This window comes from Mus musculus, chromosome 19 (assembly GCF_000001635.26).
Source record: "Mus musculus strain C57BL/6J chromosome 19, GRCm38.p6 C57BL/6J".
Classification (NCBI taxonomy): domain Eukaryota; kingdom Metazoa; phylum Chordata; class Mammalia; order Rodentia; family Muridae; genus Mus; species Mus musculus.
Window position 1 is genome coordinate 60,143,495 of NC_000085.6, and position 20,734 is coordinate 60,164,228.

At 43.0% G+C, this 20,734-nt stretch overlaps 1 long non-coding RNA gene across 1 annotated transcript; it reads left to right on the plus strand.

The window, feature by feature from the left end:
• The first annotated feature begins 1,180 nt into the window (after positions 1–1,180).
• Positions 1,181–19,097, plus strand: E330013P04Rik (RIKEN cDNA E330013P04 gene). Its single transcript, NR_026942.1, has 5 exons — positions 1,181–1,341; positions 8,035–8,104; positions 9,216–9,350; positions 16,614–16,786; positions 17,567–19,097. It is a non-coding gene; the product is annotated as an RIKEN cDNA E330013P04 gene (long non-coding RNA).
• The last annotated feature ends 1,637 nt before the right edge of the window (positions 19,098–20,734 follow it).

The following is a 20,734-nucleotide window of genomic DNA, read 5'->3' on the forward strand; positions in this document are numbered from 1 at the left end:
CCTCTGAATATTTCTATAAGATCTGTTACTATTAATGTTTATCAGAAGGTGGGTTTAGAAGTGTCATAATTTTATATTTGATGACAACAAACACAAAAGAAAAACAAAAACTGCTTCCACTGTAACTTTGTCTCTTTCAGTATTTTCTGTATAGGAGTTTACATTTACTAAGGCAAAGAGAGTTATCCTTGGCTCTAAGAGGGAAAAAAATTATAAGCTAAGTCCTGAGATTATAGGGGGTTTGTTGTTGCAGTTGTGGTTTGGTTTGGTTTTGCTTTGGTTTTTGTCCCTGACATTCATATTTGTTCTACATCAAGAAATGATGAACTGGCAAGATGGCTGGCTCACTGTAAACACACTTGCCACCAAACCTCAGGACATGATGTCAATCCCCAAGACTTACATGGTGGAAAGAGAAGCAGACTCCTTCAAGTTGCCCTCTGACCTTCACAGTAGGACATGAGCTCACACACGTTCAAATAAATAAATAGAAAAAAAAATTTAAATTCAACTACTGAAGTCCCAGAGCTATGTGTAGGTCTAACATATCTTTGACATTCTGTACAATGTGAAATTGATGGTACCGTTTTTGCTGCTGGTACTTTGGGTTTTTTTGTTTGTTTGTTTGTTTTGTTTTTGTTGTTGTTATTTTGGTTTTTATTTTTCTTCCGGGTAATAGAATGTTCTTTTACCATTTAAGAAGCTTAAGTAACATTCCCACCCAGTAGACACTTAGAAAACTTTTGTTGAAGTTCAGTACTAAATAGGTAGATTTAGTTGCTCCTGTCTGTCTCAATTCCCTTTTCTGACTTAATAAAGATTTAAAATGCCACGTTTACAATCTGACCGGGATATTCTGTGGAGGATTCCCCTACAGTCACCAAACAAATCAAGACCATTTAGGTTTCGTGTAAACACTGAGATGGTGATAATAACCTATTAGAAAAGTAGTTTGGGAAGGATTGTTTTCGGACTTTTTTGGTTCGCTGTGAACAGACCTGATCATTTGCGTTGGTGCCTGACACAAGTGGTTCTCATGCGCCATCTAGTGGCTGCTGTGAAACTGTGCTGTGTCACGGGAAACCCTTTCTGAACAAGCCTTACTGTTGCGAATTCCTGTCCCGGTCGTCGGGCAGCCACTGGACACTTGCCCATCTTTCAGCCTTTAAATTGAGAGGAACCACCGAAGAACGCATGCACAGTGTTTCCCAAAAGCCCTGTATCCTTGGGAGCAACCAAGATGTAATCGGTCAGAGAAATGGTTTCTTCCTGGATCCATGTGAGTTAAACTGTTGTGGGACTGGAGACACTCGCGCCTGCAGAGTTGTGGTGACAAGCAAGGTAAGCCGGGTGACTTTTGTAACCCTTTTTCCCAGCAGAGACTACTCCTGTGTGTAGAAACCACGGCCTGGCAGCGACTTCTCTAACTCATAAAACTTGCTCTAACACACGGGGGAAAAAAGCTTCACTTAATCCAGTATCCTGTGTTGATTCCTGCCTGCGACATCTTAATTCTTACCCACGGGCAGGAGGACTGCTCTCGGCTGTGGACAGTGATGTGGATTTCACAATATTCAATAATCAGACTTTTCATGGGGGCTATTCCAGTCAAATATTGATTTAGTCAGAAAGGAGTGATAGAAATACAGCTCTGTAGGTTTATTCTTGTTAAAAGTCCAAAGTAGAGTGCAGACTTTGAGAGTTCTTCTTGCAGAAAGTATTAGCAAAAAGTAATGTCCAGGCAGCCCCAAGTGATACAAGACAGTTAGCTATGAATTTCACAAACATCATTAAATGTGTGTGGATGTAGTGCAGTACTGGAATGAGAGAAGATAACTAAAATTAAGATAAATAGCTTAGGAACTCACAGCCAGGGAAGCCGTAATTCACAAGTTTTCTAAGCTAGTGTTCTTATTGCCTTTAGGAATAGGAAGCATTGCTTCCAAAGCTGGGTTAACCACTCTTGAAAAGCATAAGGTACAAAGTAATTTACTCTCTTATTTCCAAGATTAAAAACCCTACGATAGTATTGTCCTCGCCCTTAATGCTTTCGGAGAAAACACTCATCCTACAGAAATACACATTTGTCTTCGGAACTCTGATCTCTCTCCTGTGCTGGGACTGGGGTTCACAGCATCTCAAACCCTGTTTCTCAGGCCTTATCTAAGGGTTATCTATTTCCATGGAAACACTGATCGACTTGAGACATCTCCAGTGCTCATATTTAGCAAAGTCTGTGAAGAGTGTCGATGTAGGGTATCCGATTATTACTCAAGTGAAGCCCCTGTGTCAAAAAATTCTAAGAATCATTATCTCCTTTTGAATACTGTTTGAAATTTTTGAATCCACTATCTGGAAACTGAAAGAATAAAAAAAATACTGGCTCATAAAAATAAATAAAAACTGTGGGTTTGTGTTTCTACTGTGGCATGCCTGCTAAAATGTCTACCAAGTGAAATTCAAAGATGTCCGCTTTTCTCAATGTTAAATATTCAATTTCCCAAATGTTGTTCCATGTTAAAATTTAAAGGGAGGGCTGGTTGGTTGATGGCTCAGTGGGTAAAATTGAAAGGAATTTTTTTCTAGATTTTTTTTTTTTTGGCAGTACCATGATTCATCAAAAACCTTGTTTGTACCATGAAAAGAAAGAAAACAAAAACTTGCAATATTCTAACATCTGGCCCATGCTATTTTCTAAGCTTTTTCATACATGCTTTATATACATCAAGTCCTATACCATAGCTCAGCTCACGCAAACCCATTTTCCCATAAACCAATAAAACACCTTAAAATACAGATCTGGAACTAAAAATAAATAACATTAATATCCTATTCCGTCACAGGCCAAGTAGGAATGAGCCGTTCTGCTAAAGCTGTCTTTGGTTGCCGGGATGTTCACTCCAGGCCAGAGGAAATCACTCGGTTCTTTCAGACGCCTTAAGTCTCCCTCCTGTCCACGTTAGAGAGATGTTGCTGAGATAACACAAGACAATCTCAGGGAGGTTCTGTGCTCCGGAGAACATAAAGGGAATGCATTGTTTCTCACAGTCTGGCTGGAAGGGTGTAGCACACGGTAAAATTAAGACCTCCTCCTTCATTGTGCAGCACAGTTGGGCTGTTTGATCTCTAAGTCCTTGGGTAATTGGAGTCTACACAGCATGTGGAATCTGGGTCTGAGCATCTCCCCCTCTTGCCCAAAGCCCTGCCTGGGGGCACGGTTCACCCCCTAGCTGGATTCTGCTTATGTTTGGGGTTCTGCTTTGACATAGGCATTGTTTGCAAGCTGGGAAAATGAGAACATGGTGGAGGCTAGAAAAGGAAGATATACCCGTTTGTTATCAGACACACCGAAGTGAATAGGAACCCAAGTTGAGAATGGCAGCTTCCTGCATGTGGGGAGCGCCCTCCCACATTCCACAGCCTCCCAGATACGGCAGGTTTCTGATTCAAGGCCCCCACACGGGTTTGTTTTTCACACCAGATTTCCATGGACTGCACCTGTCTGCTTCAGGTCATTATGACCTTTCTTATCTATGAGCTCTAAGGTGCCAGCGCTTGGTTTATACTTCATTCATTCAACAAATAACCCAGGCTGTGCTAGGTGCTCTGGGAACTACAAGCCCCTGCAATGAGTCACAGCATGCTTCTGTCTTCAACAAGTAGGAGTAACAGATGGACCCAGGTTGCCCAGGGCTTCTTTAAGAAGCACAGGCTGTAAGGAGACTCCACACACAAGCACGATATACCATAAATTAGAAACTTCACCTTTGAGCCAGGCAAGGCTGCTCCGGTTTGCTCACGCTGCCATTTCCTTTCCCGGGAAACCCTGGGTAGATCCAGGTTCCAGGTGCCTGAAGCCTATGCGATATATCTAGAGACCTGTTTTAAGAATCAGAGGACAAGATTATCAGAGCTAAACACAGGGCCACAGAGGGAGGCCTGCAAGGTAAGAGACTTCAGTAGTAAGCTTTGCTAGCTTCTCTGACAAACCCTCTTCAGAGAAAATAACAGTAATTATCAGTGAAAAGCCATTCACTTTCTCGAACACTCATGCTCAGACACAAGTGGGGTCATTCCCTCCCCCCACCCCCACACACATACTTTACAAATTGAATTGCAAAGAGTTTGGGATGCCTGTCTATGGTTGTCCCATAAGATCCTCTTTTTAGCTTCTCTACACCCAAAACAGTGACAAGTTACTGTGCCTGCCCCGGAGAGTAAAATTAGCGAATGACAATGAACTGGCTGGGGTCTCTATACACTCTGGTGTCTTAAAAGTTAAACCCCTAAGTGGCCTTTGACTTAAGTTGAACTCTGTGGACTCAGACTCTAGGTAGGAGGAATCTCAGAAGCACTGTGTGTGTGTGTGTGTGTGTGTGTGTGTGTGTGTGTGTGTGTGTGTGTGTGTGACACATGTCGGGGAGAGGGGTATTTTAGCAAGTGAGTTTCTCCAGTTTACTTTATATACTTTTTGAATAACAACAAGAGTTCTGACCTGTGATCTATAAGGGACATACCTTGTGTCTATATTTCCTCTGCCAGTGGAAAACAATGACTTCTCCCAAATCTTTGGCAAGTCTGTGAGAACCCATTTTCTTTCTTAGGTTCTTAGCACAGTCTTTGGTGTGTCTGCCTCAGATACACTATGAAAGTCCCTTAGGCCACAGCCCTGTATGGAGTTCACCAGACAGGAAAAATAATAGGTCTCATGTGTGTATTTGGTACTAGCTTAGAAACCCTGCTCTGTGGCCTTGGGTGAGGCACTTAACTTCTCTATGCCTCCATTTCTACATCTGTGAAGTGGGTTGATAGAAGAATCTTCTCAAGGGATGTTGTGAGGAACACTGTAAGTGTTAAATAGCATTGCTCCAGTAACTGTGCACTTCTGTGCAGAAATCCCAGATGGGGGCCATTCCAGTGGTCACTTCCCTTCAGAACCAACAGTGAGTTGTTTTCCAAATCCCCATTTCTTCAACTGTCTCTCATTGGAGTGGTCGTATATACTGGGTCTGTCTGTGGGGCACCAGTTTATCCTAGAAATGGCCCATTAAATAGCACTCTCAGGCTTCCCGGCAATTGCTAATTAAAGTGGCATTAACCCTAATGGGCTGGAAAGCGGGATTCTTGTTTCCCACTGTGGTTTCCAAAGGCTGAGCCCTGGCACCCACATGCCCGTTCTGGGCCACTCAGATCACCCATGCATGGACCCACTTTGGAGTGGGGGGGGGTGGAGCACAGAGGCACTAGTGAGGAGAGAGGAGGGGGTCGGGGTGAGAAGCGCCACAACTTCTAAATCTGCCTGTGTGTGGTTCCTGAGGAACAATAGCAGGCAGGCACAAGTGCCCTACCAGTCAGTCACAGGTGCTGATGAGACTTCACCTAATTGCTTCATTATTTTTTACCACTCCACGGAACAGTTTGTATTTACAATCCTGTATATGGTTCTATTACTACCACTTATTGTGACGATTCCAGCAATTCCGAGGAGTCTCCAAGGGCTTGGACAAGTAGAATCTTGTTTTTCTTGATTTCCCCTGAGGGTGGGAGGTGGCAGGGGTGGGGACGGAGAGGAGGAGCTGGGAGGGAAACGCATCCAGCCAGCATCGACCCACAATTGCTCAGATGAGTGATAAATGATGGCGATTTTTGAAACACTAGAATTCTAAAACAAAACAAACAAATCCTAGCCTGTGAGTTCCCAGGCCAGCCCGCAAGATGGTGAGAGGGAAGAGAGACATGATTGAGCTGCCTGGAATCTGCATCCACCTGTGTTGGAAAAACACCCAGACCCCAGCCCTGCAACTCGAAGCCGAGCTGGAGGCCATCCCTGGGGACTTGTCACCCTAATCACTACCAGGCTGCAAATTAACAAAGTGAGTTTAGGGGGGGAAAAAAACGTTGTGAATTTCAGTTACTTGGGCATTCGTAAATCTGCTAGAAGTCAGGACTGATGTTTTATGGCTTGTTCAGATGTTGACTGTTTACAAATTATACTTTCCCTTTGAAAGAGCGAGCACCTCTCCAGCTTCCTGTCCCTCCTCAATGGCCAGAGTTGCTCCTGCCAAGATCAAGGCTGCCTGTGATAGCTAATCTAATTGGTGCAATGCTCCATTTGGGCAGGGGCAGGGGGGGGGGTATGCCACCCTCGGCCACTTCTCCTTCCTCCTACATTTATGTCCTTCAGCCTCGGGCACCTCCAGTGTCCTTACCTAGGCCCTGGATTCCTCAGGACATTGTCTTTTCTCATTGCCTGCAGATACTTGGGGAATAGAGGCCGATCATCTCCACACCCCCCTGTCTTCCATGAGGTTTCCAGAGCTCCGTATATTCACAGGGCTCTGATACAAAGGCCAGCAAAGATAAAAGGAACTGTCACTGGGAAGGCAAACAACCAAAGCCAGGCAACAAGCCACACACCTGTAATCCCAACTCTCAGAAGACAGAGCAGGAAAGTTATGAGTTCAAAGCCAGCCTGGTTGCCTCAAAAGCCCAACAGAACAACAAAATATGAACACATCTTTGAATGCATCCGAATCCCACCTCTGAAGGAGACTCTTGTGGGTGAGACAGCTGCCTCAAAGTGCTGCTGTGGCCAGAAACAAAATAACACTAACTGCTACCACTAGAAACAAAATAGCAAGTCCAGTACACTGGCTTCCTGTATGCACAGTGCCTCACAACAGCTCCTGAGTGTTGAAATGACTTCTCTGTCTAGACACATCTAGATGCCTAACCTCCAGGTTGCCGGAAGACCTTGTCTATTCCTCATAGGCCCTAGAGCTCCAAAGAGGCTGTTAAGAGGCAGTAGCTCTCGAATACAGCTTTGGCTTAGCCATAACAAGCTGTTACACACCATTGCTCAGAAGCTCCTGCTAGCGGTGTCTCCAGCACTCAAGTACCAAGCAAATGCCCCATAGTGAATTCCTATCCTACACTGCAACTCCCTAGTGAAAGAAAATGAAGCTAGCACCCAAGGTTACCTACCCCCACCCTGTGCAGAGAACCCTGAGCAGGATGGCTGGGCTTCCATCCCCTCCAGTTTCTCCCAAGATTTTAATTTCCTTGTTGCAGATTAACATAATTAATGATTTGGGTCCATCCTGTTGATCCACCTTTTAATGAGGTTCTGTGAAGCTTTTTTTTTTTTTTTTTTTTTTTGGACCTGGTATTTCCTGACCCAAGTACCTTATTTCATTCATATTTGGAAGTGTGCTGCTACTTCCTCATTGTTTTGAAGTCTATCTAATTGGCTTCATGTGGAGAGAGTCCGCTCCCCAACAGCACACATGCAGAGCCCCAGCTAGTGTTCATCATTGATCATCGTGGATTGTCAGCAAGATTCTCAGGTAACAACAGAGACCTGGCTTCCAGCAAGCCTCTCCATGGACCCCTGAAAGGCTCTTTCTCCTCAGGCCCTCCATAAGCAATCTATGTGTGAGTTGAAGGTTGGACGTGTTCACCATCGTCACACTATGGTTGACTTTCCCATGCGCCTGCTTTCTCTTTACAGTCATGACAGTTCATGACAGTTCACTCTATTTCTTTGTGCCCACTGTCCTTTGGCTTCAGCTTGGACCCTGGGAGGAACAGTTTAAATGGGTTGGTGTTCATCCTGGAGATGAAGAAATTATGGAGTTAACACTGTTGACATTTGGAAATTAAAAAAAGGATTTTAATATGTCCCTTAAAATATTAGTCCTTAACCTGCCATGATGGTACATGCCTGCAATTCCAGCTACTTAAGACGCTGATAGTAGAGTGTCACCAGTTCAAGTACAGCCTAGGCAATTTAGTAAAATGTTGCTTAATAAAATAAAAATAGGTTTGGGGATGGACATTCCTGATACTCAAGACCCTAGATTCAATCCTCCAGGTGGATAGAGGAATCAATCACCTGAATGAATATCTTTAAGATAAAATAATTTCATAAGTATTTTTCTTATATTTGCCAAAGCCTTTTCTTCTTGGTGGGGCAGTTTTCAGATTGACTTTCAAACCAAGTTATCCTCTCTGTGTCTGCCTTTCTTTCCACAGCCCTCCTCTTTGCTCCCTGTCTGAAGTCTGCATATTCCATGAATCCTTGAGGGAGCCTGATTCTTATAAGGTATGTACGCCTATGAATGAATTTCACAGTTTATTGCCATGTCTGTAAAAGTAGGAACGTCGGCTATTTGTTACTTTAGTGGCCTACAGAGTTTCAGTGCATCTCCTTAGCTGCAAATCACCCACTTAAAATAATGAAAGCTTAGCCTAAGTGTTTCCCCGCTGGGGGTGCCACCACCCCCCACTTCAGAAGGCCTAGGGTGCCCAGAGCACTACACTCTGCCTGCTGGGATGGGAGGAGTTAATTAAATTACCTTATATTTAGTGTTAATTTTGTCCTGGGCTTGTCAGGTAACAGACTGCAAGCCCAGGCTTGCCCCGGAGTGCCAGCCTGGGCATGGGCCCCATCTCTGGAGTATTTCTATTGTCAGATTAATTAAAATGACATCTTGGTTGTGATTAGTTACAAATATGGTTCCAATATTTTTTCAACAGGTGTCAAATTGGGGGCTGTGGTCAGAATCACAGAATGTAAAACTGTGTCTAGCTAGAGGACACAGAGAAGAGTCTGGGTGTTTCAGAAGACTGAAGGATTGGTGACAATATTTTGGTTAAGATACCAATTTTGATGTTCACCGTTGTTGGGTCCAGCTTGCAGCTGGGAAATCTTTTGTTGATAGAAGGGAATATGGGGGATTCTCGCTGCGTTTGGAGAGAGTACTTGATTGCTGATTAAAATCTGCATCGCTAATGCAAACCTGAACCTTTCAGGAAGCAGGCTGTGAGAAGTCCTAATTAGTGTGAAATTATATTTCCCAGAGATGTTGCAGCCCAGATCCACACAGACCTACAGCACTGTGATTCCCTAGGTAGGGCAAGTGTTCCCCTGCATCAGGCATTTGTGATTGCGTGGCCTTGAACTTAGGTTCTAGTGTAATTTCCCTGCCCCTCACTCCCAACCCCTGAAAACCACTCTCATGTCCTCAAATGAGAGGCATTCACAGTTCTCCCCCATGTTGAGAACAACTCAGTTCCTAGTAGGCCTGTGAATTCATCCTCAGGCCGTTCCTTATAAACCAGGCAAGTGTATTTAACAGATCAACAGCTGTTGTCAGACTATAGCCACTGGGTGGAGGGAGCACCTAAGGTTTCAAAAGATTTCTCTCACTCAGGCAGGGGTCACTAAAGGAACCACAACAGTGTCTCCCTTGGAGAAAAGGAAAGGAAATCACCACCGTTTAAGAACGCCACAGAATTCATTCCCTTCAGATACTGTCCGTGTGTGAGTTACACGTGCCAACTGCCAGGTAAGATAGTTCCTGAAGAAAGATCTTCCTCTGGGGCCTCCAAAGCTGACGCCAGGTCTCTAGGGAAGAGAGACCGAAGCGTCACAAGACAGAATTAACACAACACGTGAGATAGTGTTCAGCTCTTCTTCTCTCAAAGATCAAACTAGCCACAATGGCGTTAGCACCATCACCATATACACACTTGGGTACAGAGAAATCTTGAGTAACCTATGAAATAGCCATGTAGCTAAGTCTGTGCACCACATCAAAACCTCAGAGCCAAGTTGCAGTCACCATCAGCCTGAGAAGTCTTAAATCAGGCAATTTGCCTGAGCATCCTTGTAGCTGGTGTCCTAGCTTAGGCCATGAGTAAATTCTGGAAGCTCTAGTTCCATGACAGCAGCCAACACTGAACTGCCCTCCTGTCTTGGATCTCAGCATCTCTGATGCAGTGGCCACAAGTCCAGAGCAGTTGGCAGCAGGCCATGGCCACAAGAAAGCACAGTGAGAAATTACAGTAACCTCACCCACCCAGCATCAGGATTGCCTATAAGCAAGCAATTATGCTGAGACACCTGGTTTTGCTGTAGCTTTCTATACCTGCCATGGGCACTTTGGACACACACAATCATATGTAGAGTGGAGAGTCGAAAGCCACCTGAAAATGTTTCTATATATCATAGCAAGACAGGAGGGAATCGGGAGCTTGGTTGCTAACATTTGGAAGAGTTATACCAGGGACCTGATTTCAGAAATGAAATGCCATTATACACAAAGACTGAAGGGTGACAGGTGGCCCCATTAGGAAAGAATTCACAAAGCTTCATTTCTGATAATTACTTGGAGGCTGAAATATAATGATCCCATTTATTCCATCAGCAAGAGTTGTCACAGTCTCCTTGCAGGAAGAACAAGCCTCCACCCTTTGCAGACTCAACATGAACTTATCATTTACACATACTGTTTGGTATAGTTTCCACATGTTAATTGTTCAATGAGTTACTTCCTGAACAAAGACCCTTCTCCCTCTGAAGCATCAGAGCCGGTGTCGGGTCTCTGAATTCTATCCGTGCAAATCAAAGCTGTAATCTGTTTCTTCAGGAGCTCAGGGTAAAAATAACAAAGATCAAATAAATCTCTGGTAGAAATGACCAATGCTGAATGTCTCTGTAGAGGAAAAAAAAAATCTCGAAGCAATAATAGACGCTTTCTGGCTAACAAATGGTATCTATGGATAATTCCCTTGGTATTAACAACTTCTCATACACATTTTTATGTATATGATTCATATGCCCACATCACAAAACATAATATACAGGTAAAATATTCTTTTCTATTTTCTTTTGCCTGTCTTTTTTTTTTTTTAACTAGGCCTAACTATATAGCCCACCCTTAGTGAGCCTGAAACTATGCAGACCAAGCTGGCCTCAAACTCACAGAGATGCCTCTGCTTCCTGGGTGCTGGGATTAAGGACTGGAACCACCTCACTCAGCTAGCCTCCTATTCTTAAACATTCAGAAATCGGATCCTTATAACTTTTTTTTTTTACTTATAGTTAAAATATTAGATTTGTGTAGAGGTGAAGGAGTAACTCAGTGGTTTAAATCGAATGCCATTCTTGCTGAGAACCTTGAGTTTGATTCCCAACACCCACATCAAGCAGAGCTCATGTAACATCAACTTCAGAGGATCTAAGTCCCTCTTCTGGACTCTGACGGCACCTGCTCTCTCTCTGTCTCTCTCTCTCTCTCTCTGTCTGTCTGTCTCTCTCTCACACACACACACACAGAAACACACACAGAAACACATATATACATGTAACTAAAAATAAAATGAAAATTAAAAAAAAAAAAAACCTTTGCCTCTGTGTGGGTTAGCTATTCACATTGGTAATGTAATGCTTCCGGTTGCTTTCTATGTAGGTATGTGAGTGTGTATGCTCCTGTGTGCTCCCCAGAACTAGTTTCTCTGCCCAGTTTTGAGACGCCTTTTATGGAGGAGACCTGTGCCTGCTCCCTACTTACGTTTCCATCTGCCTTCTTTCTCATTACAACTGTCGACAGTGTCCAACGACAGAATATGGCTCCAAGAACCACTGTTTGAAAAGTATTTAATGATATTCCCTGAAGTTACTTGGCCAAATACGACTGAATCTTTATAACCCAGAGAGAAAACAAAATTATTTACTCATTCAGTATTTATTAGTTTGGAAATGGGGACACAGTACCTAACACACAATTCGCCAATGTTTGCTCTATCCTGGTACCTGCCTCACAAGCTCCTTTCTAAGGCTTGAAGAGGAGACATACGGTCCCAAGCTGATGTTGACTCTTTGTAGCACAATTCTTTATGTTTTAAGGAGCAATTAATTCTGATAATTGCTGTTGGTACACCATGGATTTTAAATGATTTATGAAAGAGTTTTCAGCTCTACTCAGGCGTCTCTGTGAGCGTGCTCTCCCATTACTCCCACGCTCTATGGAATGCTAAAGACAAAGAATATGAGAAAGGGACATAAAACTAAGAAGTAGATAGCCCAGGCAAACCCCAGGTCACCCCCTCCTCACTCATAATTCAAGGTCGTAACGCAGACAGTGGACAATTTTGAGGTGGAGATGAGGTATCAGATGGAATAGGAGACCACAGATACTAAAAATAGCTTTCTGGCTGGGATAGCCTATGGCCAGAAGTGTTAAGGCTCCCCATTCTGCTGAGACATCTGCCTGACCTAGTGGCCACCACCACTGACCCTCCCTTATTAGGCTTCTACTCTGAGTAGTTTAGCATTTTCCTTTCAAAAGAGAAAGACAGAAGTTGCACACCTGTAATTCCAGACCTTGGGAGATGGAGATCGGAAGATCAGGAGTTCAAGGCTGTACTTGGCTACAGAGCAAGTTCAAAGCCAGCCTGTGCTCCACAAAACCCTATCTTGTGGCAAACCAAAACATAACATAACATTTAAAAAATGTGCAATTTTTTTAATGTCCAAGACTGGGAATAGAAATAAGCTTTGGCCTTCTGTTGTGTTTATGAGGTAAGGCCCTTCCCAGACAGTATTCATCATGACAGATCATTAAAGAGTTGGACCAGAGAAAGGCTCAGAACTAGCTCAATAAAGGTAGCAGCCAATAAGGGGAAAGCTAGATATTATTGACAACGGCAACTACTTGGGCCCCGTGCTCATGTCTCTAGGTCTGTGCTATTCATGAAACCCAGAGCACGAAAGATAGCTACAGCTATCGCTGTCTTTAAATGAGGAAATCAAGATTTAAAATATTTGAGCCACTTGCTGGTCATGTCCCCTAGGAAGTGGCAGTGCCAGAACAGCCTCTCAACCTACCCAGCACAGGGGAACAGCAGAGCTGTCCTCATATTCACACACAGGCCAGTCATTCATGAGCTCCAAGGAGTGTGTACATTATCCACCTCTGATTCCTTACCCACAGCTCGGGAAAAGGCTTCATATTGGGTACATGAGGAAAAGCTACAGGAGTTTTCTGGGCAAACACAACCTCAAAGCAAGATTTCTAGGTCTTCTGACTGGACTGCAGACTCTCAGGCCCTCTCTCTGGGGACACCTTGAAGCTTCCTTGAATTTACTAACACAGATGTCAATGTCTCTCCAGGAAACACTCCCTGAGTGGATAACACACCCAACTGTGCCTTTGGCTGCCTACAACAGTGGCTGCCAGGTAGGAATCTCTGTCAATTCTAGAGTCATGAATGGCAACAGAGTTCAGCCTTGCTCTACTTGTAACAAAAAGAGCCTGAACCATGGAGGGAAGGGGACACTCTGTGGTCCTCCCCAATACTCTTGGTGTCCGGACAGTGAAACATTGTTTCAAAGTCTCACCTAGATTCCAGAAAAAGGAAAGCAAAGAAAGTAGATGTCAAAGCCACACACGAAAACAGAGTTGTGTGAGCCTGGAATGAGAGTGATTTCTCCCCCTCCAACAAAGTTCTGTATAAAAGAACTTGGAGGAGCACAAAGGCCAAGGACCCAATGGGGGTTGTCCATAATTTATCACCTATCTAAGAGCTGTCTGGGGCAGATTGAAGTCATTAGCCAGGCAGGCTTGGGCGGGAGGAACCTCCAAGGTGCCTGGCACTGCAAGCCTGGAAGAGAATCGGCATGGTCCAATCTTAAATCTCTGAAATAAAATGACTAGGGTATGTTTCCTTCTTCTCGCCTCCCAGGATCAACATGTGCCCTTTAAAAAAAAAAAAAAAGGCACTGGGTCTGATAAAAATCACATCCATTTACTGCAGTGTCTTTTCCATGGCTTCGGAAGAAAGGCCTTTATCATGCCCTGAATTAGATCTGTGATTTTTTTTTTGAATGACATGTATAATAATTAGACTGTGAAGATGTGCAGTTAATCCATTTAAAGGTGTAAAGAAGTCCATTTAATGAACATTATAGTCATGTTAGACTTGGAAACAGCCAACTCTTTTGTTGAATAAAAAGAAGTTCAATGAGATTAACTTCTCCGAGTTGGTTTTAAAGAATGATCAGACATGTCCTCCTCTGATAGTGTTCTGCGTCTTCCTGCATGGCTCCTGCATACCAATGTCTTCCATCTCGAAAGACTAAGAAGAAGGCTGTTGGACCTCACATCGGAGTGAAATAATTACAAATTAAAAAAAGATCACTCCTACTTTCTAGACTTCATATAAAGTGATAAGAGGCTGAACTGCTTGAACTTGTAATTATTCACAGAAAATGTTAATCTTCCAGCATGGTGTTCTCACAGGCTGCATTAAATGGATTCTGTCAATTAGTAAGTTTACAGTTTGACACGCAGATACTTCTGCTGGGAGACTGATTGATCCTATCAGATGTATCTCTGGATGAAGTCCTCCTGCCCAAGCCTGGGTGGCTGTTGAACTGGCCTCAGCACTGGGGCCACTTGCTATTAGTTAGAGTGGGTTAGAGTCCAAGGGTCTCAGCTAGCCCCTGATACTATGTTTAAACAAACAGAACAACAACCATAGGCCAGACTGTAGGACAAGAAGTATTAGACAAGATTCAAATAGGTGCACATTGGATGAAAAGTGTCAAACCCAACTTACTAGGCCAACTGTGCCCTTTCTGCTGGGACTTCCCATTTTATTCACATAGAGCTTTCACACACTGATCCTTAAAGATGGAAACAGTCAGATGCAGTTAGGGGTGAAGCTGCTCTGCCTCAGATATCTGACTTCCTATCTTTGCTGTAGCCCAGAAGTTTAAACTTGACCTTCACTATACATACAAACATACATACATACATACATACATACATACATACATACATACATACATACATCTCCTCTCTTATGTGCAGCTCCAAGGAATTTTAAATCAAGCAAACCGTTGAACTATATAACATGCTACATAAGATCAGAAAGTAGCAAGCTAGATTTCCTTGTAAAAACAAAACAAAACAAACAAACAAACAACACACACACACACACACACACACACACACACGCAAAAGGAATAGAAGGCTCAAACGAGTAGTTTTAAATGTACATGAGCCTCCAAGGTGCCTGCCTTAATCTGGTTAACCTGGGAAGGGAGTGGCAGGCAGCAGGGCACTCTGTCACCTCCTGCCAATCAGTGACAGAGATGGATAACTATAGAGGTCATCTAAGTCAAACTACTAACTAGCACTGCTTTAGATCTTCCGCATTGTAGGAAGTAAAGATGGTAAGATCAAGGAGGCTACAGCATCCTGGCTCACATAGTATGATCTGTCTTGTACAACACCACTGGGCCATGTGCAGAAGGCATTACATTTGTAAGCCAGGGGAGGGAAGACTCCAGCTCAGAGAAAAATATGTTTATAAGTAAACAAAATGTACCTTCCCAACCAGCCAATGACCATGTCTACTCCAGATGAGTCTAACTCCAGAATTGAGCTTAAAGACTGAACCCTCAGCCACGGTCCCCATGTTTGCTTCTGTTTTGCTCTGGCCCATTTATATTCATAATCTCCAGAGACAGTCCAGAAACTAAAACACAATATTCCAAATGCTCACAGTCAGATTCTTCCTCTCTGCAACTGCAGCCTTCTGAAAGAATGAGAGGACGAAGCTGTGGCCTTTCAGATGCCCTTGGGCAGGAGGTGGAAGGACATTCTGCCTTGTTCTTTACTGCTATGGTGTTTCTCTCTCCCAGAGTTCTTTTCATTGTGTGTTTAGGACACGTAAGTCTTGTAACAGGTGAGTAAAATGTGAAGGGGTAAAACTCAGAAGAAAACTCAGACGCAACCATAGCATCTACTGTCTACACACAAAAGGAAATAAATAAAAGTCTTCTCTCTCAGAGACCTGTCGGGAATTTTCATATAGAAACTACCTTCAGCATCTAGGTAACCCTGGTGAGTTCATGGCCACTAACAGCTGCTCGCAACGCATCAGTTTGAAACTATTCAATAATTGCTTTATACAATTTGGAATTTAAAATTACAATTCCACTAAGAATATCTACAAGATCTCTTTAAAAAAAAAATAGGCACACTCAGTAGAATGCATTCATATGCAGAGAAATTCATCAAAATGGTTTTTATCTTAGCTACTAAGCGTCAAGTCCTCCCCATTCACTGAAAGGATCATTTGAATGCGAATACATTTTTTTTTTTAGGTTAGGTTATTAGATTTAGTTCAGATTGCACAAATAATTATCATACTTGGTTCGGATGAGAAACTGCTCTAGAAGTTTCTCAACAGGATGAAACTCTGATGAAAGAGAGGAAAATCATTTGTCAAGATGCTGACCCAAACTTGCCCAAAGATAATCAGCATTGCCTATACATACACATGAAGTTTGCTGGAATAGGGTGGGGTTTGTGTGTGTGTGTGTGTGTGTGTGTGTGTGTGTGTGTGTGTGTGTGTTTCTTTTGTCTTTTGTTTTGTTTGGTGTTTTTTGGTTTTTTTTTTTTTTAAAGAAAAGTTATTATCTTGGAAAGAACTGAGTAGCCAGAAATTGCTATCATGGTCCAGAATGAAGCAATCACTTTACCCTCTTCCCTGAGCGCATTTATCCACCTTCTAATTCCTCACCTAATTAGAGGGAAATGCAGAGCTGTCCTGGTCAAGGAGGTAGGGATTAGGGTTAAGAAAACACTTGTGTTTGGAGCCCCCTGCCTCCCCTGGTCAGTGTGAAAGATTCTCAAAGAGTCTCCCAGCCTCGCTAATCCGTGACCCTCAGCAGGGAGGAAGTGCTAACAATTTAGTTTAAACCTCACACTCTCACACACATGCATCAAGAACGGCTTTTCTTCTTTGATTTGTAGGTATTAGTTGTTTTTCCAGGCCCCATTAAGGACTCTTCATCCTGTCCAGCAAGAGGCATTAAAGCTTTCACGAGTTAAAGTTGTTCCCAGCTCGGTGTTATTCAAAGGCAATTTACACTAATTATTCGAGTCCACAGCGTTACCCATATTAGCAGAACGAACCATCTCAGCAGGTAAAAGTACTTTTGAAATGTTAATTTATTACTGGGGTACAAAAAAATGTCCCTGAATTCGAGGTTTTTGTTTTGTTTTGTTTGTTTTGTTGTTGTTTTAAAAGCCATTTTAAAGGACGGGACTGGAGGCATTTGGTACCCTTCCTATACTTATGTAAACTCTTTTATAATTATTTGTCTTTTAAACACGTGGTGTGTCTTCCAGTCTTGTTGTGGTTAGCACAAAAGATGTCTCTCATCTGGGCTCTTTTTTTTTTTTTCATTTTGCCAAGGAAGCCAAATGAATACCGAGCCCGATTACATGAAATGTCCATGTAAGGATTTTTATTGTTTGGGGTATTTTTGTTGCTGTTGTTCTCATGCCTCAACAACTCTGCTCTAGGGCGTTGGATGGTAATCACTAGCGTTTCCAAAACTTCTTTTATAAGCCATTGCTTGCCAAAATAGGCGCTCTGGTCTAAAATAAGCCGCAGGACCGAGACAACAAGTTCTGCAGCTCATTTGTGACATCCCACAAGGTGTTCATGCTTGGTGGGGCGGGGGGTGGTGGGGGGGGAGGGGAGCTTCCATTTATGACTTCTGGAGAACCCTGGGCCCAAAGCATTTCACTATAAAGTCAAGACGCTCTGGTTTGCCTTCTGGACTTTATTAGTCTCTTACTCATTCCAAAGCGATTGGAGAGAATGGAGAAAGAAAAGGGGAAGTAAATGAAGTTAGACCTTTGCATGTATCTCTTTTTTAAAAAAGAAAAATCCGACAGAAAAATGCTCGCCTTTACAGGAAGCTTCAATAGCGACCCCTCCTGGCGACCCAAGCAGCTTACATGGTACGAAACAGCGACTCCTCTTGGTGACCTGAACAGTTAACAAGATACTAACTGCACTCGGCCAAAAATGAGTGCGACTTTCATTTCCTCCTTTCATCCAGGCGCTCTACAAGCATTCTTATACAGTTGTATACGCTCATGCTCTGCCCTCCAGCCGCTCAAACGATGAAGGTTATCAAGGTGAAAAACATCTATTGAGATGGATGGAGAGGAGAGTGGGGCCCACCAGGAAGTGAGGTCGCAACTGACCAAACAAGCACGGTAAAATATTCACAAAGATAAATTAAAAAAAAAAATCACAAAGCATGGGGAAAGAGAACCGAAGGTTGAAAAATAGCAAATGTAAAAAGACCCCACGGCACACAATAACATCACACATTCTGGGACCTGGAAATTAAGTGGAATATCCCAGCAGTCCACAGCTGTCCACCCTGACAAGATAATAAAGGGGAGGGAGGCTAGAGATAACACAGAGACTTATCTCCATTCATATGTCCTGGAAATATCGTGGACCCTGCATTTTTGAGGCCTCCAAACTCTTTGATCACCTATCCGCACACACCCCTCACAAAGGTTTGATCATCACCTTCCTATCTAGCTATTATGTGTTCCTCTGTTTCAAGCTATGTAGTGCTACCCAGTATTACTTGCTGTGCTCCCCAAATGTTGGTTCTAATATTTCTCCCATGCCAACGGAATGTTGACCATGTCAAATGCCACCAAGTTGATGGGGTCCAAGGACATCCCCGTATACCATTACTGTCCATCTCTGCAAGACTTATATTCCTCCATCTCCTCTTGCCACCAGAGGCCTGACCACTCTCTAAGGGTCCTGACCCAGTCAGAACAAAACCAAATGAGGTCCAAAGCAATTCCAGCCAGCGGGACAGCCTGTCCTGTATGTCCTCTGCCCACAGGGAACCTGGGTCTGTATCCCAGAATATCTCTTCCCGTCTCTTTTGAGTTGAATGCATTTGTGAACCACTGCCAAGATCCCCAAGAGTATCCATAAATTCTAGAACCTAGAATATAGCTAGATATACAACAAGTCCCTATGGGTTAACATGTAGGTCAATTAACATATGATATAACCAAAATGAATTCTGGTAGAAATAAAAATGTGAAAGTTAAAATAAAGTCAGAATCTAATTAGTACTTTTCGTCGTCTTTTTTAGTTGACAACTTTTAGTTGTATACTAAGCGTTCCTTACTTAATGAAGTCCCCCAAATAAAATGTTTACACACACACACACAACTGTACTTCACTTTGCCTATTACCTATGCTATCCCTGAATGATATTAGCATCCCATAATAGACTTCTGAAAGGTACTGCTAGAAATCAAGAGTGACTTCTCTCTTCTGAAACTTTGCTCTGCACTAGAATTGGTATGAGGTCATTGAAAGGAATGTATCCCTTTGGAATCTGTAGATGGCTAACAGAATAGGATGTCTTATGCTGCAATAAATGAACATGTGCACACCCATGCAGAAAACATTGATTTTTGTCATTGAATGTCTTCTGTGTGCCAAGCACCCACATGCAGTATTTATAGTTAACAATGGAAGGGATGTATTTTCACCTAGTATTAAAATGTTACTTATTGGGAAGTACTAGGAGGAAGAGATCTAAAATGATCACACAGACTAAGTGTGCTTCAGCTGCAACCCTAATCCCTCTGGGGTCAGTGTTCACTTCGTACCAGGGGTTGGGAAAGTCCTTTCGAATCAGACTGTCTAGTTCTATGCAGAGAATGTGGTATAGAGACTGTCTGAACTAGTCCTCCTTTAGTTTTCAGGAATGTTTTTCCTGTTGTACAGAGTATAAAGAATAAGGTCTAGATGATACAAGAGGGTATAAGAAGATGCTGAAAATACTTAGAGGGGAAAATTGCTTCCCATAGCCTCGTGATACAGCTTTGTCAGCAAATAATAGATATTCAATCACAACCAATTGATTTAATCCTGTTTCTTAAGGCCCTTTCCAGGCCCAGCCCAGCTTTAATTACAGAACATCCATGGGTGTCAGAATAGTACATGCACATAAAAAAAAATCTTTTCCATGGTTCAAAGTGTTCCCCAGTTAATCTGGCCGCACTACCACCACCACTCCCACCACTTAGCTTAAATTAAAGAGGGTAGACTCCCTAATGAAAGCCAAGAATCCTCTCCATCCTGAAGAATATAGCCACTGGGAGCAACTCCTTAAAATAACTGGGATACTGGGAGGGCTGAGGGTAATGCTGCTGGGATCAGGGCTGACAGCCAGAAGAGATGAAGTTAAGTTGGAATTGATGTTCCTTTTTTTGTTGAAAAAATAAAAAAATAAAAAAAAAGAGCTTAGCACTTTTTTTTCCTATCAAAAGAAACATTTTTTTTAAAAGATAAAATTAAAGGCCTGAAAAATCTCTCAAGATTCTTTCATGAGCTTTGGACCAAAGGAGACAGGGGAAAAGTTCTATATTATGAATTGAAGTGCATACACTAACGGTATGAAGTTTGATGATAAAAGTTATATAGAGTCACTATTTTATGTATACATAAAGGTGTACATGTGCACCTTTAATGATGGCTTTCATTGGTAGTTGGGTGTGGATTTCCTAGGAAACTGCATTAAATAGTCTTAGTTGCTGCTTTGAACGCCTTCAATATCACCCATTAAGAAAGATCCCACAGAACATGGAGTGTGGGAGGGTGGGGATGGACCTGGAAGAGTTGGGGCTAGACATAATTTTAAAATATGTTGAATGTTCATGTCTCTGAGAATTAATAAATATATAATTTAAAAGTCAAGAAGAAGAAAGAAGAAGAAGAAGAAGAAGAAGAAGAAGGAGGAGGAGGAGGAGGAGGAGGAGGAGGAGGAGGAGGAGGAGGAGGAGGAGGAGGAGGAGGAGGAAGAGAAGAAGGAGGAGGAGGGGGAGGGGGAAGAGGGGAAAGAAAGAGGGGGAGGGGGAAGAGGGGAAAGAAAGAGGGGGAAGAGGAGGAAAGAGGAGGAAGAAAGGAGGAGGAGGAAGAAGAGGAAGAAGAGAAGAGGAAGAAGAAGACAGCACAGTTCAGAGACTGCACTAGGTCTGGAGGCTTAGAGGCCCAGCCCTCTACTGAGCCAGTAAGGAGGTAATAGGCA